This window comes from Notechis scutatus, chromosome 3 (assembly GCF_049901735.1).
Source record: "Notechis scutatus isolate UNSWTSFEM ecotype Mainland chromosome 3, rNotScu1.2, whole genome shotgun sequence".
Classification (NCBI taxonomy): Eukaryota; Metazoa; Chordata; class Lepidosauria; order Squamata; family Elapidae; genus Notechis; species Notechis scutatus.
In genome coordinates, this window is record NC_142011.1 from 200,759,565 (window position 1) to 200,783,094 (window position 23,530).

General features: G+C 46.5%; 1 long non-coding RNA gene across 1 annotated transcript in view; it reads right to left on the bottom strand.

Annotated features, from left to right (window-relative positions):
• Positions 1-271: 271 nt before the first annotated feature.
• The window catches only part of LOC148131556 (uncharacterized), a 48,859-nt gene continuing 25,600 nt past the window's right edge, over positions 272-23,530 (bottom strand). The window contains exons 2-3 of the long non-coding RNA XR_015748396.1: positions 6,279-6,576; positions 272-476 (exon numbers count right to left, since the gene is read on the bottom strand). This is a non-coding gene — a long non-coding RNA (uncharacterized LOC148131556). The remainder of the gene's footprint in view (positions 477-6,278; positions 6,577-23,530) is intronic.

Here is a 23,530-nt window from a genome sequence, read left to right on the forward strand (position 1 = left end):
CTGAATGGAGCAGAGTGTTTACTGGCCGGATACCCTTCCTGCAACCAATACGGAGTTTTGTTCAGCAGATCTATTCTCATTGCACCCAGAGAAAGAAATACCTGCCTCTACCTAGGATCGAACTCACAGCCTCCTGATTATGAGGTGAGAGACCTACCTCTAGATCACCGCACCACTCCTATCATTTCATCAGATGACTTCTTGATTTCCGTTTCAGTTTGCCAGCCCTGACATAAAATTCATGCTGGATTTCAGCAAGGACAATATGTTCTTCCATTCCATGAAATTCTCTCAACCTTTGCCTCCTATTTATATTTTAAGCAAGGTGTGGTTCGTCCTGGTTGCTAATTGTGATGATGAAGTTGGATAGATATTTGTTTTCTTGGAAGATGTTATATAGATGATCCTTTCCCTGATGTTCAGGATTGCTGCAATGTGTTTGGACTCATCTAAATAATGTTCATCCACAGCTTCTCCTGTGGGAAGTAGGTTATTACTTTGGTAATGGAGCACTTGGTTGGTGTGGGTGGTTCTTCAGTAGACCTGTGTTTCTAGCTTTCTCTGCTGGTGAGGATATACAAGAAGGGTAGCATGTCGTTGTTTTCTTCCCTTGTCGGTTTGATTCCTTTGAAGATGTTCTTGATGTTGACCCTTACCATTAACAACATCTTCAAAGGAATCAAACTCAATATAGCACAACCAACCCAAACTGTAAAAGGAGAGCACTACCATACATCCAAACCATCCCAGAAACCACTAACAGATTATTACATCGCATGGCATCAGCATAGCACACAAATCAACTAAACCCCTCCAAAACAACTTAAGTAAACCAAAAGACCCAGAAGCCCCAGAAGAAGAAAAAAACCAGGAGTCATCTACAGCATATAGTATAATGACTGCAACAGCTGCTATGTAGCACAAATAGGCAGATGTGATGACCCAGAGTGTAATACGAACATAACAAAATCCAAAACGTAAATAAATGTCCTTTAATGCCTCCAACTTTGCCCCACTGTTCAATAATTCTCAGTTGGAAATAAAACATACTCAAAAGTAGTCTTCAAAAGAAAACAATACAGTCTGAACTTAATGAGCAGATAGATGTGAAATAAAAAACCAAACAAACTACAATGACGAAAGTTCCACAATGGACCAGGATAAGTAATTACCAAATTCAAGGGACACCAACCAAGATAACTTCAGCCCAAAATAACACACACTTTGCTTCTGGCAACGCTGTGTTGTAATCATCTCTCTTATATACTAGTCTCCCCAGCTGCAACCAATGAGGAGGATCATGGCTGCTTCCTCTCTCGTGAGCCAAGTTGTTGCCTTCTCCCTTCCTCCCTGCATGTCCTAGGATGCAAAGGGGATGGGCCTGGTTCTTCCTCTGACTGTCCAGCCAGCCTCTGCCTTTCCCCAGCCTCCTCCACAACTTCCAGAGCCACACCTCCATCCCTGTCGGCTGTTCCTCCTCTCCCTTCAAAGTCCAACTCTACCAAGGGCATGGCAGCAGAAGACCAGCAGAACATGTCCATGAACACCAACTAGCAGTCAGGAGACATGATGAAAACTTTATTTTCACAAGCCATGGACAGACCATAGTTTCAACTGGGAAACTGTGATTATCTTAGACTAAACCAAGTCCAAAATTGCTAGAATATTCCTGGAAGCCTGGAACTCTGACAAATCAACCATCAATAGGCACATAGACATAAACTACATCTACATATATTCAAAAGAGACAATCTACAAGCCAAAAAGAGAACAAAAAGACCCCACACACACACCAACAACCAATACCCAGATGAGTAGAGATTAACACCAAGATTAACATCAGATGAATAATCATAAAGTAAACAATACTCCAATTAAGGAACTGTCAAAGAAGCTAACAGTAAACAACCCAACCAAAGAACCTCTAAGGTAGGGGTCACCAACTTTTTGGACCTCAGGGACCATCAAACTCATAATTTTAAATCCCAGGGACTGCTAACCAGTTCTATGGGCGTGGCTTAATTTGCAAGTGTGGCTTGGTCGTCATGTGACTGGCTGGGCATGGCTTGTATGTAAATATTGTAAATATTTATATAAATATTGAATTGTTTTATAAAAAAAAGAGCAACTTTTACCCAAAATCAGACAAAGCAGGCAGGCAGATTGAGTTGCTCACAGAATCACAGATTCCTTCAGAAACCTATCTATCTGCCATTGGCTAACTCAGACTGTCACATAAAATTTGCTTGCAAGCAAACTCACAAAATTAACTCACAACACACCATGTATGTAAATGTTGAAATATTTATTTAAGAAAAGAGCAACTTTTACCCAAAACCAGGCAAAGCAGGCAGGCAGATTGAGTTGCTCACAGAATCATTCAGTGATCTATCTATCTGCCATCGGCTAGTTCAGTCTCTCAAATTTGCTTGCCGTGAGTCTGCACTGAATAATAGAACCTTCAGTCCTAAGGGAGGTTCGTCTGTACTTAAAAGCAGAACCGAAGATCTAAAGACTAGCTAGAAAGCAAGAAATCCAACCATTTCCTGCTTCCTAGCTAATCTAAATCTCCCGGCACAGCAGAACAGATGATGGTTGGAAAAAGGAAAAATAGCAATTTAGCAGGCAAGTTTGTTCTGCACAGCCTGGATTAATTGCTTTGGGGGGGGGGAGTGCTCTGGGGATGAGATTTCTCTGCAGCCCACCAAAATTTTCTCATGGCCCACCCGTGGGCCGTGGCCCACCGGTTCGCGACCACTGATCTAAGGCCAATCCCACAAATACTGCCAGGTTAAGCCGCTAGAATATAAACTGAAAACAAACTCCACTCTCTCTTAGCACTGATGGTGTTACCTAGTTTGGTAATGAAGTGTCTGCAAGAAAACAACCAAGCTCACAGAAAACTCATTTTAACCCTGAGCTATAAATATTCTCCTACATCTGACTTTCTTACCACTGACAATTCTTTTTTAAAAGAACATTCCATTTCTATCATACACACTTGATAAATACTATCTACCGGAAGCTTAAAAGAGGGATCTGGGTAAGTTAAGTGACTGTGCCCATTATATCTAAGTGCTGTAATTATGTTTTGTTTTTGTAGGTTTTTTTTTTAAAACTGAGCCATTATGTATAATTATGGAGGGATGTATGTGACTAAGACAGGGCAGCTTATCCTTTTGAACTCAAAAATACTCTCTCCCAACTCTTCAGACCTAACAATTGACTTGGAATGTGACAAGCTCCTGGCAATCAGAGGATACATTCCCTTCATTATTTCGCTCAGTTCTTCTGGTAGACATTCAATAAAAGGCTTTAATTAAAAGTCTAGGGCATCACCAGGACGTGACCTCAAATCAAACTGACATTTCAATTCAAAATCAGGGGGGGAAAAACCCCACTTATTGTTCATTGGGCAGCCCACCTTCGTCCTTGTCAGAGGGGAGGTGAAATTTTAGTTAATTACTGAGGCCGTTTTGTTGTGAATGTCAGTGTGTGGCAAGCTATTTGAATACGGGCCATTTGGCTGAGCTGAGGTGCAACACCATAGCTATGAGTCTGCTGCTGTGAAGCAGAAAAACACACAGAAGGCTTTCTTGGTGGCTTCTGGACAGGCAGCAATAAAGCTCATTGTGGTTAAGCTATGAAAAGACAGACCAGGTTTTTAATAACTTTCTTAAGATCATCAGAATGGGAGACCTTCAGATCTTGGGAGGAGACACTCCCAGAGAGCAGAAGGCAGGCAGGCTCAACAAATTTCTGTGCCTTTGTTTCAGGGGTCTCCAAACTTGACAGCTTTAAGACTTGTGGACTTCAACTCCCAGAATTCCTCCTCCAGTCATGTTAGCTCAGGTATTCTGGGAGTTGAAGTCCACAAGTCTTAAACTTGCCAAGTTTGAAGACCCTTACTTTATTTTGTCTTTATATCACTTGCCTGTTGGTAAAGGAGGAACTTGATTGGTCTTTATTTGTATGCTGCCTTAGGAAAGCTTTAACATTCCTGGGCATGGTGACAAGGGGCAAGGGGGATCTGGACTTAAGTTGTCTGGAAAGTCTTAACAGAATAACAGAGTTGGAAAGGACCTTGGAGGTCTTCTAGTCCAACATCTGCTTAGCCAGGAAGCCCTATACTATTTCAGACAAATGGTTGTCCACTCTCTCCTTAAAAATTTCCAGTGTTGGTGCATTCACAACTTCTGGAAGCAAGTTATTCCACTGATTAGTTGCTCTGTCAGGAAATTTATCCTTAGTTCTAAGTTGCTTCTCTCCTTGATTAGTTTCTACCCATTGCTTCTTCTCCCTCCTATTGAGCCAGGCACCACCTATATATGTGCCATGGATGCTCTCTTCGAGTGTGTCCAGAGAGCTCAACCAATTTTGGAATCAATGAAAAGATATTTCTGTCAGGATTCCGGCAGTTACCCCAATTAAATCATGAGTCTCGAGCTAAACTTCCAAAACTTCAAAAGGATTTATTGGGAGTTAACATGTCTGGCACTGCCTGGGTGTAGCCGACTCTGAGACACATAATTCATTGTTAGCCTTGACCCTGGTTTTTCCCCACCCCCTGGGTGTATCAGAATTCATATTCTCCAATCCATAGCCAAGAGTCCTCAATCATGTTCTCCAGTTAGATATTTGTGTGGCAGAAACTTCAGTCACCTAGTTACTATCTTTGAAAACTAGTTATGGAATGCACTTTTGGTTTCCAAGCTGCCGCACTGCTCATTCAAGCCCTTCCCCCCCCCTCCCTTTCTGTTGGCAACTCTAAAAAGTTGAAATATTTAATGAGTTGACAATTTGTATATCCCAAACTCAATGGGAGGTCAATAGGAGAACTTCTGGATGGAGGTTCTTCTTTGAAACTCCCATAGGCTGCATATTCTTGCATTGGCAGGTCTCACCTTGGCACTTCAGGGATTAACTCCCAGAATTCCTCAGTCAGCTTTGCTGACTGAGGAATTCTGGGAGTTGAAGTCCACAAGTCTTAAAGTTGCCAAGGTTGGAGACCCTGGTACAGCATTCACCAACTTAATAACAGTTTGTGGGTGGCCCTCAGATTAGCTTGCGTTATGTCCTAAAAGAAAGCCAAGCACAGCCAGATCCAACTTAGTATCTGGATGTGAAATTATCCAGAGATATTTCATGAGAAGAGTCCTCTAATCTTCTGCTCGCAACAGAATACCTTATACCACCAGACTTGAAATTTTGGGCTTAGACAACCTAGAACTACACCGCCTTCGGTCTGACCTAAGCGTAGTACATAAAATTATCTGCTACAATGCCCTACCTGTCAATGACTACTTCAGCTTCAATCACAACAATACGTAAGCACATAATAGATACAAACTTAAGGTAAACTGCTCCAAACTGGATTGCAGAAAATACGACTTCAGCAACAGAGTGGTCAATGCCTGGAATGCAGTACCTGATTCTTTGGTCTCTTCCCCCAACCCCAAAAACTTTAACCTTAAACTGTGTACTGTTAACCTCACCCCATTCCTAAGAGGTCTATAAGGGGTGTGCATAAGCGCACCAACGTGCCTACCGTCCCTGTCCTATTGTTTCTTTTTTATTTGTACCCGTTTCATGTAATCATAATCATGTTCTAATTATATCTGTTATCTAACACATGTTTGACAAATAAAATAATAAATAAAATAAAATAAATAAACTGGGCTGTCCAACAAAAATCCTAGTTGGTTTGAGAGGATTTTTACTTTCATGATCAAACTTAGTTGAAAAGCTGAACTAGCTCAGGCTGATTTTGAGAAATGCTGTTCAACTTTAGAATAAATCCATATGCGCTTTTTCCTTCCGTCTGTTCAATCGTGTCTGATTCAACGGAAGGCAGAAAAGTGCATATGAATTTATTATATTGATTTATTTTAAAAAAGCATTCCAAAGCTAGAGGCAGTGAATTGTAGCCATGGCTATATTTTCGTGCCGTCTAGTTGAAGAACTGAGGGTTTTAAACCAGAAGGTCAAGTGTTTGCATGAGGTGCTATGCCCTGAATTGTAGAAAGAAAGAAAGAAAGAAAGAAAGAAAGAAAGAAAGAAAGAAAGAAAGAAAGGAAGGAAGGAAGGAAGGAAGGAAGGAAGGAAGGAAGGAAGGAAGGAAGGAAGGAAGGAAGGAAGGAAGGAAGGAAAGAAAGAAAGAAAGAAAGAAAGAAAGAAAGAAAGAAAGAAAGAAAGAAAGAAAGAAAGAAAGAAAGGAGGGAGGGAAACATAAGAATCACAATTTAGCCGGGGAAACAGTGTTTGTGCTACCTACCTACCTCGCTGCTTGATCAAATCAATGCTTGCAATTAGAATTCTCCTTCCTGCGGAAGGTCAGGCTTCAGTGCCTCCTGTGATTCTCCCCGTTTCAGCTCCATGTGGGCCCACACATCACAATGGTCCAGGATGGGTACGCTTAGGTTACAGCAGAAGCTACCCGCCGCAAGGGTGTTGGATAACTGGACGGGGGTTCATTGAGATTCTATTGTAACTGATTTACAAACACTTCCTCCTTTGCATTTCTGCAGTCAGTCTTTCTTCTGCTTGCCAAGATCAGAGGGAAGCTTAGATCTTTATCTATGAGGAAGGATAGAATCGATAAAGTTTGCAGGCTTGTCCTGTTTCCAGCACCAAAGGGCTCTGTTGGCATGGTGTAAAGAATCTATCCATCTCTTGCTCTATCTCCAATAAAAATTAATAAACAGAGGGATAGAATCGAGATTGCATGAAGTGTTCATATGCCTTTATAATGCCTTGCTAAGCCCACACTTGGAATGCTGCATCCAGTTTTGGTTGGCATGATGTAAAAAAAGATGTTGAGACCCTAGAAAGAGTGCAGAAAAGAGCAACCAAGAGGATTAGGGGACTGAAGCAGAGGTGGTATTCAGCAGGTTCTGACCAGTTTTGGAGAACCGGTAGGGGAAGTTTTGAGTAGTTGAGAGAACTGGCAAATATCACCTCTGACTGGAGATTTTACAGTATCCTTCCCCTATCACACCCATCAAGCCACACTCACAGAACCGGTAGTAAAAAAAAATTGAATCTCACTACTGGACTGGAGGCTAAAACATATAAAGAACAGTTGCAGGAATTGGGTATGGATGAAAAGTTGGATGAAAAGAAGAACTAGGAGTGACATGATAGCAGTTTTCCAATATCTCAGGGGCTGCCACAAAGAAGAGGAGTTAGGCTATTCTCCAAAGCACCTGAGGGCAAGACAAGAAGCAGTAGGTGGAAACTAATCAAGGAGGGAAGCAACCTAGAACTAAGGAGAAATTTCCTGACTGTTAGAACAATTAATCAGTGGAACAACTTGCCTCCAGAAGTTATAAATGCTCCAACACCGAAATTTTTAAGAAGAGATTGGATAACCATTTGTCTGAAATGATATAGGGTTTCCTGCCTAAGCAGGGGGTTGGAATGGAATGGAATGGAATGGAATGGAATAGAATAGAATAGAATAGAATAGAATAGAATAGAATAGAATAGAATAGAATAGAATAGAATAGAATAGAATAGAATCACCTCTGACTGGAGATTTTACAGTATCCTTCCCCTAAAAAATAAGATAGAATAGAATAGAATAGAATAGAATAGAATAGAATAGAATAGAATAGAATAGAATAGAATAGAATAGAATAGAATAGAATAGAATTTGTTATTGGCCAAGTGTGATTGGACACACAAGGAATTTGTCTTGAAGACCTCCAAACTCCCTTCCAATTCTCTACTCTACTCTACTCTACTCTACTCTACTCTACTCTACTCTACTCTACTCTACTCTACTCTACTCTACTCCACTCCACTCCACTCCACTCCACTCTACTCTATTCTAATAGATGTCCCTTGCTGTGCCAGTATTATTGTTGAGAGGCACTGATGATGTTACCTAGTTTAGCTCATGAAACATCTATAAGAAAACAACCAGGCTCAGAGAGCATCAAGGATACCACATTTCAACTGAGCTACAAATATTCTCCTTTAGTTATTAATATTATTGTTCTATGCTATCCATGCAGAATTCATTTGGGGGTTGCATGCCTTTTCAGAATAAATCTACTGTAGGGATGAAGACTACATGAGCAGCTGAAAGGCTGCAGTTGTGACTTAAGCTTGCAAAAAAGTTCATATTCCTATGTGCAGGAGTGTGTTTATCAGAATGTTTTGATTTGATTCCAGAAAGTTTGGGCAAGAGACAATACTCCAATTGTCTCCAATGGTAGCAGAAGAAACTCCATTGCTTTATTTATTCGCTATGACATTTCTACACTGCCTCAACTTTGTATGCCTCAAAGTTTGCATTAATCATAAAGTGAAATCAAATACAATAAAAAAAAATAAGATAGGCAACCTCCTATCTTCCTTGTGGTCACTTCCTTTCTACTGGTGGAATCAACCTCAGTGCATTCTCCAACACTTCCAAGAACAATGTCCTCTTCAGAATTGATCCATTACTCTACCCCTCCATCCCCCACCTTCCATCCCTCCATCCCTCCAGCTATCTCTCTCTCAATCCATCTCCTTTCCTCCATCCCTCTATCCCTCCCTCCTTTCATTGATCCATCATCTGTTCATCCATCCCCATCTCTCCCTCCATCTTTCCATCCAGATAGACACCCATCCTGTGGGCTAAAGAAGTGAGCTACCATTTTCAATCTCCTCCAGTATCCAGGAACCAATCTTCTACATTTATCTTCTTTAGAGATCAAATGCAGCCTTAAACAAGAGAGATCAGAAACAATCGGGAAGTGTTAATGGGAACTGGACATATTGGCAGGACAGTTGATTCCTTTTGTCTTGATTTGATTGATTTTCATGGTTTTGAATGCCAAGGCTGGGCGAAATAAGTTCACCTTGTTGAGTCACCGAGTCTTCTCCCATTAGGGAAGATTCTTCAGCATTAAAAGGGATGGAATTGGACATTGTGGGATTTGTGAAGTGAAAAAAGTGATTGTGCCCTTTGAGGTATGACTTAGGATGATGACAAAAGCTTGCTTTTGCAAGAATTGGACTTTGATTTCGATGCTGGCATTTCTTAACAATGGTGCTTAGAGATAAAATAGTTCAATGGCTGTTTTGCCACTCTTTTTATGACCCACTAAACTTTCTTTATTTTTCTTCAGTTGGTGGCAATCATAGGATCTAGTTTGGCCTCATTTGGTCATTCTTTCTGAGAAGAAGTCAATTCTTTCAAATATTTGCTAGCATTCCTGGAAATCTAAAATGGAAGACACTTAAGGAAAATTTAAAAGTTGGCTATAGATGTCAATGGAAATTCTACTGATGACCTGAAAGAGAAGGTCACAAAAACAAGAAGGGTACTATAGAGATGATCTCTTCAAACACAGAGCTTTCTTTCTTTCTTTCTTTTTTGTTCAAGACACAGTTTCTGAACCCTTGGTAATTTTAAGCTGTGCGGATTACAACTCCCAGAATTCCCCAGCAAAGCATGTTGGCTGGGGAATTCTGGGAGTTGAAATCCACACAGTTTAAAATTGTCAAGAAACATTGATTCAGGGTGTTAGTTAAAATTATGTGGTTAGTTTTCCTAATTGTCACATTGTAGAACTTGGCATCTTTGTTGTTGTCTTGTGTCCTTCTGGGATTCTTCAGTATTTCTTTGGACATTTAGTGAAACTTACAGAATAGTTGCTGAAAATTTTGATTGTGAGATTGTGTTTTAAAAACATGGCTGTGGAAAACAAAACCAACAACATGTGGAATCCTATTAAAAGCTTGCTGCTATATTTCCAAATAAGAAACAGCTCCAAATTTGCATCAGACGGTCACATTTTTGTGTTACAAAGCTATTACAGGTTACAGGTCTCTTCAAGTAAGTTCGTGAAAAGCTGTTGTGTGTTGTTAATCACCGAAACCTGGTTGAACCCCACTATTCCGGACATTGTCATTGAGATGGACGGTTTTTTATTACATCGTCTGGACAGAGACAAAAATGTGGGGAAGTGCAGAGGAGGTGGAGTGTGTATGTTTGTTAAAGAGACTTGGTGTACAAACTCAGAGGTTATAACACGTCACTGCTCTTTGGAGCTGGAATATCTGTCTGTGAGATGCAGACCCTTCTATCTTCCACGGGAATTCAGCATTGTTATTATTCTTGCTGTTTACATTCCGCCGGATGCAAATGTAGATTTGGCTCTGGGCTTCCTGGGTGATGAAATTGGCAACTTGCAAAGCAAATTTCCAGATGCTGTATACATTATTGCAGGAGATTTTAATCATGTGGATCTTCATGTGGTCCTCCCTAAATTCTATCAACATATAAGGTGTGCTACTAGGGGGTCGAACACCTTGGATAAAGTCTACACGAATATTGTAAATGGATACAGGGTATTACAATTACCACATCTGGGCCAGTCGGATCACTTGTCCCTGCTTTTAGCCCTGGAGTATATTCCTCTGAGAAAACAGGCAGGGTCGGTAGTCAAGACGGTGAAAAGCTGGCCAGAGGGAGCTATGGAGCAGCTAAAGGACTGCTTCGAACAGACAAACTGGGAAGTTTTTGATCATCCTGATCTCGATGATCACACGGCTGCGGTGTTAGGGTATATGGCACACTGTATTGATACTGTCACGGTGGATAAACGAATCCGGGTTTATCCTAATCAAAAACCTTGGATGACCGGGAAGGTTAGATGCTTGCTGTACGCAAGAAATAAGGCTTTTAAGTCTGGGAATGATCTAGATTATAGTGCTGCAAGAACGAACTTAAGGAGAGGCATTAAGCAAGCTAAGGCCGAATATAAGAGGAGAATTGAAGATTGCTTTCTCAGTAATAACATGAGGCAAGTTTGGCAGGGGGTTCAACAACTAACGAACTATAAAGCAAAAAAGGTCTCTTCGGATGGTAGTGTGGTGGTGGTTGAGGAGTTGAACAACTTTTTTGCTCGATTTGAGATCCATCAAACTGAAACTGTCCCTTTGCCATCATTTACTCAGCAGAGCCTCCCCTTCATTGTGAATGAGCAAGATGTGAGGCAGACAATGAAGGTGGTTAATTCCAGAAAGTCAGCTGGGCCCGACTCAATTCCTGGTTGGGTGGTAAAAGATTGTGCTGATCAGTTAGCTGGGGTATGGACCGAAATTTTTAATCGATCCTTGACACAATGTGTGGTTCCTGTGTATCTCAAGGCTTCCACCATCGTTCCACTGCCTAAAAAGTTGCCTACAAATGGTCCGAGCGACTATAGGCCGGTGGCACTAACTTCCATCTTAATGAAGTGCTTTGAGCAGCTAGTTCGAAATTATATTATTTCCTGCCTTCCCGATTCCTTTGATGGGCTTCAGTTTGCTTACAAAGAAAATAGATCAACCGAGGATGCAATTATTACTGTGCTTCACATGGTCTTATCCCATTTGGAAACACCGGGGAATTATGTAAGAATGTTGTTCGCAGATTTTAGTTCTGCTTTCAATACCATCATACCGCACAGATTAATAGCCAAGCTCAAAGATCTAGATTTTCCAGATTCTATTTGTTTAGGGATATTGGATTTTTTAACAAATCGCCCACAAAGAGTTAAACTGAATGATTATACTTCTACTGTCAAGACACTTAGCATTGGCACTCCACAAGGTTGTGTCCTTAGTCCACTACTGTTCTCCATCTATTCATCTGATTGCACAAATAAACATCCCAACAATAGGATAATGAAATTTGCAGACGATACTACGCTTGTAGGACTTATTTCTGGGGATGATGAGTCTGCATATCGGGATGAGGTATTACAGCTATCCCGCTGGTGCAAAAATAATAATCTTCTATTTAATATTAAGAAGACTAAGGAGGTTATAGTGGACTATAGAAAAAGAGCAGACATTCAGCCACTGTATATAGAGGGAGTTCGTGTGGAACAGGTGGTTGAATGTAAGTTTCTCGGGACCATCATTACAAATGACCTGACCTGGAGTGCAAACACCGCTGCTTTAATTAAGAAGGCACAACAACGGTTGTATTTACTAAGGATTCTTAGGAAACAACAACTGGCTGAGAGTCTATTAACTACCTTCTATCGGAGTTCAATTGAGAGTATATTATCCTACTGTCTCTGTGTATGGTTCTCGAGCTGCACAGTGGCAGAGAAAAAGGCAATTCAGAGGGTGATCAAGACGGCCCAAAACATCATTGGCTGCTCACTCCCCTCTTTGGAAGAACTGTATAGGAATAGATGTAAGAGGAAGATACTTAACATATTGAATGACTCCTCTCATCCGGGACATCAGCTCTTTGAACTATCACCATCGAGAAGGAGATTCAGGGTATTAAGAACAAGGACGACCAGATTTAAGAACAGTTTTTATCCAAGTGCAGTTTTGAGTCTGAATGCAGGGTCATAAGATTTTTGTGGAGTCTAATGGCTGAGAGTAGTGGGGTATTTACATTTTTAAATTGTATAGAGATTATTGTATGGTTGGTTGTGTTTAGTTTAATTTTTTTTCTTTTTTAGTGGTGTTTGTCCAGTTTTACTTGTGGAAGAGCACCTCATTTCGTTGCACCCGCTTGCGAGTGTAATGACAAATAAATTCTTATGTCTTATGTCTATTATGAAAACTCCCACTTAGTTGTAATCATCTGTGAAAAGGCTAGAAAGAAGGTGGAAAAAAATTAAAGAGATCACAATATTCAATCTGAAAATTGCAGTGAGAACCCTTGCTGAAAATGCAGATGTATGTTTGTATTAACAAGGCGTTTGAAACAATCACATTCTCACATTTCCAACCCCTGCCTTAGGCAAACTTCAAAGTCACAGAAACCTAGAAAGATCCATCCACTCATTCGACCATTTAATCAGCTGCACAAGAATCACAAACCCTGGGGGTTCTGCTTCATCATTAAACTTTCTTTCCAATCAGCCTCCATGTTGTTTCCAGCATCTTTCTCTCAGCTTGGAACTGAACCAGATGGATTTTCCTTCCAACATTTGGTAACACCCAGAGGTGGTATTCAGCAGGTTCTGACCAGTTCTGGAGAACTGGTAGTGGAAATTTTGAGTAGTTCGGAGAACTGGCAAATACCACCTCTGATTGGAGATTTTACAGTATCCTTCCCCTGCCACACCCACCAAGCCTACCACCCACAGAACCGGTAGTAAAAAAAATTTGAATCCCACCATTGGTAACACCCCACTCCACTGATGTTACTCTATTACCCTTTTAGCAGGACAAATGAAAACTCTTGGAGCTTAGATTGGGTTAAAGCGGATAAGATGCTGAATAAGGTTAAGTTACTGGTTAAAGTTAAGGTTAAGATTAAGATGCTGGTATAGAAGCCAGGAGATTGTGAGTTCTAGTCCTGCCTTAGGCATGAAAAGCTGAATGGGTGACTCTGGGCCAATCACCAGGAGACTGTGAGTTCTAGTTCTGCCTTAGGCATGAAAGCCAGCTGGGTGACTTTGGTCCCTCTCTCTCTCAGACTAACCCACTGCACAAAATCGTTGTTCTGTGGGAAAAAAGGGGTAGGAAGGAATGTTAAGTTTTGCTGATGCCTTGAGTTACTTATAAAATAATAAAAGCAGGATAAAAATCAAAATAAAGAAAGTTTGATGTCTCTGCCCTGAGTTATTAAAAGGGGTGATCCATCAAAAACGTCTGACTACGTCTTAGCATTTTTTTTAGATAGAGCTAAAATATTCCTTTGTCTTCCGAAGACGGGCCTTCTCCAATTCCTAACAGTTAATAAAATAAAATAAACTCAAGCATCCATGGTAGATATATTTATGAAGCACCCACAACTTTTTCTTTAAAAAAGAAAAAGAAAATATATGAACTCAACTCAGTTGATACTTTTTTTTACTTTGCCATTTCACAAATTGATTATACTTGGTAATATGCGAGCCTGCCTCTGACAGCTAATCCTATTATTATCTGGAGTGAGATTTGTTCAAGAAAGAAAGTTGGCATAGCATCCCTCCTATTTCCATAGTTGGTCTTGGTTATAATGAGCCCTGCAAAGCCAGTTCCACAGAGACAGGTTGAAGCAAAGGGTGGTAAGATTGTCAGTGCCTTCTCAGTTAAACATTACAAACATTCACCTATATATATATATATATATATATATATATATATATATATATATATATATATATATATATATATATATATATTCCAATTGTTGTTTTTTTAATTGATTCAATGTGACATTTGAAGAGAAGTTTCTGGCAAATTTCTGTTCGGCTACTTCTTTCAATAGTGACATGAAATAGCTCAAAAACCTGCAAAAATGTTTTTCTCTTCTTTGCATCTTGGAAAAAGCTTCTGGAGTCTCTTCAATGGTATCTTTGGGGAACTTCTAATGTTCTGCAGAAGATTCTTTGAGAAATAATCTTCCCAAGATCTTGGCATAGAAAATCCATCAGTTTGATTTCCCAGTTTGTTAAGATATTTAAACTTAGTAGAGGGGTTGTGCAGTGAGCCAGAACACACAGTTATAGTTGATTGGTTAAGAGTCTATGGAGATTCTCAGTCATCCAGGTCATGGTCTTTCCAAAAGTTCAACAACTCTCTAAAAGAATGAAAATGTCCAGCTATCTGCAAGGGGTATAAATCTTTCCATTCCCCACCATCCAGTCAGAACTAAAGAAGCTTCTTGGATGAGAAGTGAAACCTCTTCAAAGAAAAAACAAGAATGCCCAGTTGCCGTCTGACAAAAAAGCACCTTTGGGACTTGGTTGGTTGGTGAGTGGTAGCCCCTGCATGAGGCAATCTGCACTGTGATTGGTTGCTATGTGCATAAAGGGGGAGTTTCCTTCTTTTCCCGCCTTTTTCTTCTGTGGGCTCTGTGATTTACCTCATCATGTTCCTGTTTGCTATACATATAGATGTAAAATATATTTATTTAAATAAAACTACAAGTTCATGTCAGTGTCTCCGACTCCATCTGGATACCTGCTGCACAATTCCCAAACACATTTTCTCATTTTTGTGAATTAGTCCATTTCCATTTTGTTTTGATATTTTAAAATAATAATAATAGAAAAACAGGTAAAATCCTGATGCGCCTTTCTGCATTTGGTGTGTTGCCTTTCTTCATATGCATGTTTCGCAAGTTGTTTCCTCCAATTTCGTGTAGTTTTGTGCACTTTCCCCTTTATCCAGGGAAAAGGGGGGAAAAGCAGAACAAGCATGCTGCATTTCAAAATGTTGAAAAGTGAGACTTTCCAAGGATGGCTGAGTCCGGAGTGTGCATACTGTTTCAAACGCATGAAAATTAGTTAACTTTCCCTTGAAATCTCAACCAAACCATTTTTTTTTGCTTCCATCTCTTTTAGGGGGCCCAGCAAGAGGTAGTTTCACTGCCAAATCAATTATCTTCCAGGCAGGTCACATCCAAGATGAGCCTCCAACTCAGAATTAAATAGACCAGAGAAATAAACAAGTGCTTTCAAATAAAGAAAATTCCCCGGTGCTTGTGAATTGAAGTTCCAGCGATGCCCTAAATGCTGATGAAAATGTTGGCATGGACTATGTGCCTTATCACCGATCTTACAAGGCTGCCCCAGAATTCATGCTATTTATATAAAATAGTAAAATAGTTATTTAATCAGACGTATCTTTGCTTTATTTTCTCGGGAAAGCTGTTAGCTTTATGCCATTAATTTCATGAACTGAAAGAGGCTTCCTGTGAATTTGTACTGCTGAGCTGTTCCAAAACCCGATCCATTGTAGCATTTTTTTCCCTTCCAAATTAAAGGTAAAAGATTTCGGGGAAATGGAAATAGTGGCAGAGAGCTGATGTGTGACTTTTCAGGGGACGCTGTGAGCCTCTAATAAAACTAGCCATCTCTTCTTTTCTGCTCATTAGAGCTGCTTTTAAGCAGCACTTGCCATTTTTACTTTCTCTCTGCCAAATGGTTTTCCCAAATGGTTACGGATTTCTGTGCTCTTTTACAGGTGACCTTTGGGGGGGTTCCTCTTAGTAAGACTCAGGATGTGAGGCCAGGGAAGGAAGAAAGGAAGGGAGGGAGAGAGGGAGGGAGGGAGGGAGGGAGGGAGGACAGAAAGAAGGATGGATGAGAGGGAGAGAAGGAGGGGAGGGGAGGGAGGGACGGAGGAGATGAAGGAAGGAAGGGAGATGGAGGGGAAGGAGGGAATGATGGATGGAAGGAAGGAAAGAAGGAAAGGAAGGAGGGATGAACTGAGGAAGGAAAGAAAGGGAGGGAGGGAGGGAGGGAGGAAATGGAGGGAGCAAAGAAAGAAGGATGGAAGGAAAAAAGGAAGGAAGGAAGGAAGGAAGGAAGGAAGGAAGGAAGGAAGGAAGGAAAGAAAGAAAGAAAGAAAGAAAGAAAGAAAGAAAGAAAGAAAGAAAGAAAGAAAGAAAGAAAGAAAGAAAGAAAGAAAGAAAGAAAGAAAACAATGGGGAGAAAGGGAGGGAAGGGAAGGAAAGAAAGGAGGGAAAGGGGAAAAGGGAGAAAGAGAAAAGAAAGAAGAGTGTGAAGGAACGATATCCTACTATCATCCCACCTACTTATGTTCTTGAAATAGATTTCTTGAAGATCTTAGCATTTCACCATTGGATATATAGAGGAACATCTATTTTAAAATAAATAAATAAATCTCTCCTTCACAAGTACAGATGGACTGGCTTCCCTAGTTTAATGTGAGATGATGCATAGTTTTCTAAAGAGACTTTGAAGAAGAGAATCCAAAGAAGGAAAAGAAAAGAAGTCCTGTGTGCACCCTGTGAGAATCATACTATTTCTTTGGATTTTCACAGCAGAGATCTACAGGAGAAGACATTGTGAATACAGGAATTGGCTCCCCACTGGCAAACATTATCACTCATCTTTCTTCCTGGCTGACAACATTTTTTGCCTCCCTTGTGAAGTCACAGTGCTTGTCATTTTGGCATCATTTCATTGGGCTTTTCAAACAGAGAGACCGTTTTGCCCATCACTGTGAATCAAACACCATGAGGTGACATAGTTTAGGTGTGAAAGAGACATGTTAGTTGGATGCCAGTTTGTGTGTCTTCCCACTGGTCAGTTGGGGAGACTGCTAGTTAGGTCAGAAAAATCAAACCCAAAGAAAGTCTGGGCTGGTATAGGATCTGCTACAGGCGGGGAGGTTGAACTAGAAGATTACCTTAATTTGGAGGATCACCTAACAGAATAACAAACTTGGAAGGGACTTTTGAGGTCTTCCAGTCCAACCCCCTGCTCAAGCAGGAGACCCTATATCATTTTAGGCAAATGGTTGTCCAATCTCTTTTTAAAAACCTCCAGTGATGGAGCACCCACAACTCCTGAAGGCAAGTGGCTCCACTGGTTAATTCTAAAATTTCTCCTTATGTCTAGGTTGGTTCTGTCCTTGATCACTTTTCATCCATTGCTTTTTGTCTTGCCTTCAGATGCTTTGGAGGATAGGTTGTCCACCTTTTTCTTATGTTCAAGTATTAGAAGATTGCTACCATGTCACCCCTAGCCCTTCTTTTCATTAAACTAGACATATCAGTTCCAGCAATCATCCTTCATATGATTTAGCCTCCAGTCCCCTAATCATCTTTGTTACTCAATGTGATGACCCAGGGCATGGCACAAAGACAACACAGTCAGCTAATCAATAAGAGTCCCTTTATTAGGTCCAACTTTGTCCCCAATGTCCTGGTTACCTTCTGGCTACAGAAAAACTCTCCTAGGAACAGCCGTTGGCGGCAGAGAATGAAGTCCCAAACATGGTCAACAAAAACTGTAACTATAAGTCCAATCAAGGCAAAATGAAGTAATTAGTTTGACAGTGCAAGAGCAAGAATTCCAGATGTGAAGGCACAGCAAAACTCAACATGGTTGGAAAGATGCCAGGAACACAGATTAACAAAGTCAACACAAGATAAACTCACATTTGCTCCCAGCAGCTGCCACATGCAGCCTGCATTTCTTTTAAACTTTCTTCCCAGGTATGGCTAATGAAGAGAATCAGGGCCCTTTCCTCCCCTGTAAACCATGAAACCCGCATTGCTCTCTTCTCCATTCCTCCCTGCATGCCCCAGGATGAAGAGGGCAGGTGGGCCTGCCCAACCGGACTTTGCCCTTCCCCAGTTTCCTCCACAGCCAATGGAGCCACACTCCCACTCCCTGTCAGCTGTTCGTCTTCCTCCTCAGATTCAGACTCCGACAGGGGCATGACATTGTTCTCTGCACCTTTTCTAAAGTCTCAACCTCTTTTTTATATTGTGGTGACCAAAATTGGATGCATTATTCCAAGTGTGGCTTTACCAAGGGATTATAAAGTTGTATTAGCACTTTACGTAATCTTGTTCTATCCCTCTACGGCTGTCATGGCTTTTTTGGCAACTGCAGTACACTTCTGGCTTATATTTAAGTGATTGCAATGTTAGCAGTTCTTACTGATGAAAAATATTGCCCCAAGTGTGTCATTTAGCAGAATAAGAATGAAGGATTTTAACGCACCAAGATAGTAAAGTTATACGTGTTGTGTTTGTTTCCATTTTTCCCAAAATTTCACCCCTTAGGGCGGCACTCCAAGTGTGATTTTTACAAGAAATCATACAGTAGATCTTTGATGCCTTAATCAGTCAAATGTTGACAATAGATGGTGAACAACGAATACAGCTCCAGAGGAATGATGCTTTCATTCAAAGAAGAGAGATAGCATATCGAGGAATTATGGAACCATCTTGCAAAAATGCGACTTGTTGTTTTAAAAAATGTCTCTATATTTTGACAGTATGGAAACTAGAGCTTCTGTTGTGTGTGTGTGTGCGCGCAGCACCTATGTTAGTTTGCATATTGCTGAGCATCATGTAAAATGTGAAATAATCAGTATGGATATATTCTTCCTGGACCCCAGAAATATATAATAATCTAATGATGCTGTCAACATTGTACTCTTTTCTTTCTTTTCCCCCAAATTTTGTTGTCACCGAAGAAATGCTGCAAAATATTCCTGGAGAGGGAGAAAAAAGGTATATTTATTTATTTGTGGAATTAATATAGCTGCCCACATTGTGATGGTGAGCAGCAAATCATCCGTTAGTACCCCCAGTATAACCCCAGAAAATAGTTAAAAACAACCAAATGAAAAGGTGATTGGAATTCAAATTCCACTTTCAGGCAATGAGGCAAAAATCTTCCTGGAACTGATTGTTTTTAGAATCAACAGAGGATGACCTTAGCCATCTATTCAAAAAGGGATGGGGTGTTTTCTTTATGGAATTATGGAATTGTGAAACTATGAAAAGATTTGACATCTGAACTCGATTCAGTTAAAAAGAGACACTTGAGAACATGAAGAACAATTACAGGAACTAAGCATGGCTGGTCTAGTGAAGAGAAGGACCAGGGGAGACATGATAGCAGTCTTCCAATATTTGAGGGGTTGCCACAGAAATGAAAGGGGTCAAGCTATTTTCCAAAGCACCCAAAGGCCAGACAAGGAACAATGGGTGGAAACAGAACAAGGAGAGATTTAACCTGGAAATAAGGACAAACTTTCTGACAGTGAGAACAATCAACTCATGGAACAGAAGTTGCCTTTGAAAGTTGTGGGAGCATCATCACTTGAGATTTTCAAGAAGAGATTGGACTCCCAGCTGTCAGAAATGGTGTAGGGTCTGCTGCTTGGGAAGGGGGGTAGACTAGATGACCTACAAAGTCCCTTCCAACTCTGATTATCTGTTAAGAGGCTCATCACTTTATCTTGATGTGATTCATGATCCTAAGTACATGCCTTCACTTCAGGAGAACCGACTTCTGCATGTCATAAAATAACTCTTTGGCAGGAAAATAATATCACTCCCAGCCCACAGTTAGTGTGGTGAAAGTGTGGCTTTTCGATGAGGCATTGCCAAGTGGCTGTTTTGCTCAAACCTTCATCAAAGCTGGACTGCCCAGCATCTTCCCTAGTTTTATTTTATTTTTTTATTTTTGTCAATTGTTTACAGGATGATAGGTATAAGTAAAAACATAGTTATGAATACATGGATACATATACGAAAAAACATAAAAGAAACAATAGGACAGGGGCGGTAAGCACGTTGGTGCGCTTATGCACGCCCCCTACAGACCTCTTAGGAAAGGGGTGAGGTCAATAGTAGACAGTCTAAGGTTAAAGTTTTTGGGGTTTGGGGAAGAAACCACAGAGTCAGGTAGAGTATTCCAGACATTGACCACTCTGTTGCTGAAGTTGTATTTCCTGCAATCAAGTTTGGTGCGATTAACCTTGAGTTTGTATCTATTGTTTGCTCTTGTGTTGTTATGGTTGAAGCTGAAGTATTCATTGACAGGTAGGACATTGCAATATATAATTTTATGTACTATACTTAGATCGGACCGAAGGCAGCGTACTTCTAGGTTTTCTAGGTCTAGAATTTTGAGTCTGGTGGCATAAGGTATTCTACAATGAGTAGAGGAGTGGAGAACTCTTCTTGTGAAATATTTCTGGATTTTCTCAACTGTGCTAATATCAGATGCGTAATGTGGGTTCCAGACTGATGAGCTGTGTTCGAGTATTGGTCTAGCAAATGTTTTGTATGCTCTAGTTAGTAGTGTGATATTACAGAGAAAAAGCTACGTAGGATTAGGTTAACAACTCTTAATGCCTTTTTGGCTATGTAGTTACAGTGGGCTCTAGCACTTAGATCATTTAAGATGAGTATTCCAAGATCCTTGACAGAGTTTGGATCATCAACAAGGTCTTGACTATTCAGTCTGTATTTTATTTTCTGATTTTTTTTTTGCCAATATGTAGGACAGAACATTTATTTGTTGATATATAGTTCTAGGAAAGGCCTATTCAATGCAAACCTTTCCAAAATATGTTGAGGATTTGATTTGTGCCTGTCCTAAGCTTAGAGGGTGCTTCTCAACCTTGGCCACTTTAAGGTGGACTTCAATTTCCAGAATTCCTCAGCCAGCGTGAGAGAATTCATGGGAGGAGAGGTCCGCACATTTTAAAATTGCCACGACTGACAAACACCAGCTTAGATGATATGAAGTCCAACTGGTTAGTCTTCAAAATACAACTGATTGTACTCCCTCTTGCTCTCCATCTCCATCATCTCCATTTTCCCTCCCTCTGTCTATCTCCCCGTCTCCCTTTCCCTCTCTTCCCTTTCTCCCCTCACCCTGTCTCCATCCCCCTCTCCCTCCGATTCCCCTTCTCCTTCCCCTCTCCTCTCCTTCTCCCCCCACCATCCTGTTTCCATCCCCCTCTCCTGCTCACTTTGGCCCCCCCCCCCCCCCCCCCCCCCCCCCCCCCCCCCCCCCCCCCCCCCCCCCCCCCCCCCCCCCCCCCCCCCCCCCCCCCCCCCCCCCCCCCCCCCCCCCCCCCCCCCCCCCCCCCCCCCCCCCCCCCCCCCCCCCCCCCCCCCCCCCCCCCCCCCCCCCCCCCCCCCCCCCCCCCCCCCCCCCCCCCCCCCCCCCCCCCCCCCCCCCCCCCCCCCCCCCCCCCCCCCCCCCCCCCCCCCCCCCCCCCCCCCCCCCCCCCCCCCCCCCCCCCCCCCCCCCCCCCCCCCCCCCCCCCCCCCCCCCCCCCCCCCCCCCCCCCCCCCCCCCCCCCCCCCCCCCCCCCCCCCCCCCCCCCCCCCCCCCCCCCCCCCCCCCCCCCCCCCCCCCCCCCCCCCCCCCCCCCCCCCCCCCCCCCCCCCCCCCCCCCCCCCCCCCCCCCCCCCCCCCCCCCCCCCCCCCCCCCCCCCCCCCCCCCCCCCCCCCCCCCCCCCCCCCCCCCCCCCCCCCCCCCCCCCCCCCCCCCCCCCCCCCCCCCCCCCCCCCCCCCCCCCCCCCCCCCCCCCCCCCCCCCCCCCCCCCCCCCCCCCCCCCCCCCCCCCCCCCCCCCCCCCCCCCCCCCCCCCCCCCCCCCCCCCCCCCCCCCCCCCCCCCCCCCCCCCCCCCCCCCCCCCCCCCCCCCCCCCCCCCCCCCCCCCCCCCCCCCCCCCCCCCCCCCCCCCCCCCCCCCCCCCCCCCCCCCCCCCCCCCCCCCCCCCCCCCCCCCCCCCCCCCCCCCCCCCCCCCCCCCCCCCCCCCCCCCCCCCCCCCCCCCCCCCCCCCCCCCCCCCCCCCCCCCCCCCCCCCCCCCCCCCCCCCCCCCCCCCCCCCCCCCCCCCCCCCCCCCCCCCCCCCCCCCCCCCCCCCCCCCCCCCCCCCCCCCCCCCCCCCCCCCCCCCCCCCCCCCCCCCCCCCCCCCCCCCCCCCCCCCCCCCCCCCCCCCCCCCCCCCCCCCCCCCCCCCCCCCCCCCCCCCCCCCCCCCCCCCCCCCCCCCCCCCCCCCCCCCCCCCCCCCCCCCCCCCCCCCCCCCCCCCCCCCCCCCCCCCCCCCCCCCCCCCCCCCCCCCCCCCCCCCCCCCCCCCCCCCCCCCCCCCCCCCCCCCCCCCCCCCCCCCCCCCCCCCCCCCCCCCCCCCCCCCCCCCCCCCCCCCCCCCCCCCCCCCCCCCCCCCCCCCCCCCCCCCCCCCCCCCCCCCCCCCCCCCCCCCCCCCCCCCCCCCCCCCCCCCCCCCCCCCCCCCCCCCCCCCCCCCCCCCCCCCCCCCCCCCCCCCCCCCCCCCCCCCCCCCCCCCCCCCCCCCCCCCCCCCCCCCCCCCCCCCCCCCCCCCCCCCCCCCCCCCCCCCCCCCCCCCCCCCCCCCCCCCCCCCCCCCCCCCCCCCCCCCCCCCCCCCCCCCCCCCCCCCCCCCCCCCCCCCCCCCCCCCCCCCCCCCCCCCCCCCCCCCCCCCCCCCCCCCCCCCCCCCCCCCCCCCCCCCCCCCCCCCCCCCCCCCCCCCCCCCCCCCCCCCCCCCCCCCCCCCCCCCCCCCCCCCCCCCCCCCCCCCCCCCCCCCCCCCCCCCCCCCCCCCCCCCCCCCCCCCCCCCCCCCCCCCCCCCCCCCCCCCCCCCCCCCCCCCCCCCCCCCCCCCCCCCCCCCCCCCCCCCCCCCCCCCCCCCCCCCCCCCCCCCCCCCCCCCCCCCCCCCCCCCCCCCCCCCCCCCCCCCCCCCCCCCCCCCCCCCCCCCCCCCCCCCCCCCCCCCCCCCCCCCCCCCCCCCCCCCCCCCCCCCCCCCCCCCCCCCCCCCCCCCCCCCCCCCCCCCCCCCCCCCCCCCCCCCCCCCCCCCCCCCCCCCCCCCCCCCCCCCCCCCCCCCCCCCCCCCCCCCCCCCCCCCCCCCCCCCCCCCCCCCCCCCCCCCCCCCCCCCCCCCCCCCCCCCCCCCCCCCCCCCCCCCCCCCCCCCCCCCCCCCCCCCCCCCCCCCCCCCCCCCCCCCCCCCCCCCCCCCCCCCCCCCCCCCCCCCCCCCCCCCCCCCCCCCCCCCCCCCCCCCCCCCCCCCCCCCCCCCCCCCCCCCCCCCCCCCCCCCCCCCCCCCCCCCCCCCCCCCCCCCCCCCCCCCCCCCCCCCCCCCCCCCCCCCCCCCCCCCCCCCCCCCCCCCCCCCCCCCCCCCCCCCCCCCCCCCCCCCCCCCCCCCCCCCCCCCCCCCCCCCCCCCCCCCCCCCCCCCCCCCCCCCCCCCCCCCCCCCCCCCCCCCCCCCCCCCCCCCCCCCCCCCCCCCCCCCCCCCCCCCCCCCCCCCCCCCCCCCCCCCCCCCCCC